The sequence below is a fragment of the Morone saxatilis genome, unplaced genomic scaffold (genome assembly GCF_004916995.1).
Source record: "Morone saxatilis isolate NCDOM2014 unplaced genomic scaffold, NCSU_SB_2.0 Contig19, whole genome shotgun sequence".
Lineage (NCBI taxonomy): Eukaryota > Metazoa > Chordata > Actinopteri > Moronidae > Morone > Morone saxatilis.
This window is the reverse complement of record NW_023339751.1, coordinates 333,991-336,489: the sequence shown is the minus strand read 5'-3', so window position 1 is coordinate 336,489 and position 2,499 is coordinate 333,991.

The window sequence follows — 2,499 nt, the reverse complement described above, 5'->3', positions numbered from 1 at the left end:
AGCGCCCACGCCCAATTCAAACCAAGCAGGGACCGGGGGTTATGAGGAGTTCGTGGGTGGAAGGACCGTGCTTCCCCCTGTCTCCTTCGGGAGAAGGGATCAGGTCCCCTACCCTAACCTTGTGGAACTCCAATGACTAACTGTAGTATTTATTGAAGATTCATCGTTAACATGAACAAAACTGTGAACGATCTGATAAATAGGACCTAAACCAGCTTAGTGCGGTTCCTTTAATGCCAATTTGATGCTCAAAGCTCTGTAAAAAGAATATTATGGTCAATGGTGCAATGCAGCACTAAGATCTAATAATACAAGTACAGGAGACAAGTCCATTGTCAGAAGCAATCAAAAGGTCATTATTAACTTTAACCAGAGCTGTCTCTGTGCGTGATGAACTTCAAAATTAAGGGTACAACATGGGTTTAACAGACCAGTTGATGGCTTCGATGCAGAAACTATTGAAGTTAACTGATGAAGACTGATAGCAGGAAAAACAGTGTAAATATATATCTAAGTTTACATTAGTTAAAGTTCTGAACTTGGAGAGCCACTGATAACTGTTGATGGCAGTTGGTGATTAATTTTTTCTTCTAATAGTAATAATTTTATTATAAAGAAGCTGCATAAAGTCGGTTGGTACTTAGAGTTTATGGGGGGGAAATATGTGGCTCAATAGAGGCTGTGGGACTACTGTCAGCCTGGCTACAGTGCTGGGAAGGAGGAACCTAGGGGTTGGTTTTCTTATTTTCTTCTATTAGTGGCTGAGTAATAGGCTGCTCTGGCGTTATGGGAGGGCGTTTTCTATAGGTTTTAAGATTATCTTGCCAAATTGAGCAAATAATTCTGGATAATTTGAAAGAGGCGATTTCCTTTCAGGATTTCCTAGCTTTTTGCTATTAATTGGGCGGGTTTGGTGGTTGTACCAACGGTGCTAGTTTCCTATGTTTTACCTCCTGCGCACCAAGTGCCATTCATCATCAGCCATCTTGGCTGAGAGTCAGTATTTATTTATTTATATAAAAGTGTAAAATGAAATATTTATTATAAAGAAAAACAAACAACTAAAGGCGCTTTCAAGTGAAAGGATGTTCTTGTAAAAGAAAAAGAAAAGTCTTGTTTTTTTTGGGTGTAAATAAAAATAAAATAAAATAAAAATTAATAAACTAATGAAGGTTCAATTTCAATTCAATTTTATTTGTATAGCGCCAATTCATAACAGAAGTTATCTCAGGACACTTTTCAAATAGAGCACACTTTTCAATGCAAATAGACCGAACTCCTTTTAACATTTACAGTGACCCAACTGTACAACCATGAGCAAGCACTTGGCGACGGGGGCAAGGAAAAACTGCCTTTTAACAGGCAGAAACCTAGGACAGACCCCGACTCTAGGTGGGTGGGAGGGAGAGAGAGAGAGACAGAGGTGCAACAACAGTAGCAACAACTACACTAATAGTAGTGACTGATGATGATGATGAACATTAAGAAGAAGATGACGACGACAACAATGGGAGACAATAAGCAGTGATTATATTAATAATAGTAACTGTAGTAATCGGCTTTATGGTTATTTTCATATTTTATAACATTTATTTTAACCTCTAAAATAGCACTTTAGTTTTGATGTTTGAGCAGATGAGATGAAAGTATGATTTCAAAAGACAATGAAGAGGAAACTCTCTTTGTCATCCATGTTTTTTTTTTTGTGTTTTCCATGTGTATCTTCATACCCTGTTTCCGCTGTAATTATGGTAGCATACTGTTGTTTCCTCCTGTGTGTTGTGGCAGGGAGTTCCAACCGCAGAGGGCTGAGATTTCCCATTTTGGCTTTCGCAATCTTGTCCTAGAAAAACGCCTTAAAAACAAAGGCCCAAAAAAATGACTATGGGAAGACGCAAACCCTGAATGAAGTGGAAGACGTGCTGAGATTGAAAGGGGAAAGCTTTGATGTCTGCTTTTTCTCTGTCTTTTTGCTGCTTGCTTTGCCCAAAGGAAAACTCAAACATATCTCGAGTTTACCTGACACTTTGCCCCTTGTGCATGCTCCCACATTTATTTCCTTTTTAAGGTCCAGTGTGTAACATTTAAGAAGATCAGAAATGGAATATAATATTCATATGTATGTTTTTATTAGTGTATAATCACCTGAGAAAAAGAATTGTTGTGTTTGAGTTACCTTAGAATGATGTTGTCTCCAGATGCTGCAGGTTGTTTCTACAGTAGCCCAGAACAAACACTGACTCTAGATAAGGCTGTTTTTCACATGTTTCTTGGCCACCATAGTTTTCCCCTCACACTTGGAAAGGAATGGTGAAACAAGTGAGTTGCAATCTGCAACTACATCGCTAGATTCCACTAAATCCTACATTTTCCTTTACCTTTAAAACTCCCTTTGGGTTTAGGAATTCACAAGCACACTGAACACACTTTCTTCAGTGTTTGATTTTAAAACCTTTTGTTTTGTGATTCTTCTCATGGCTCTCAGACCAGGGAAAACCC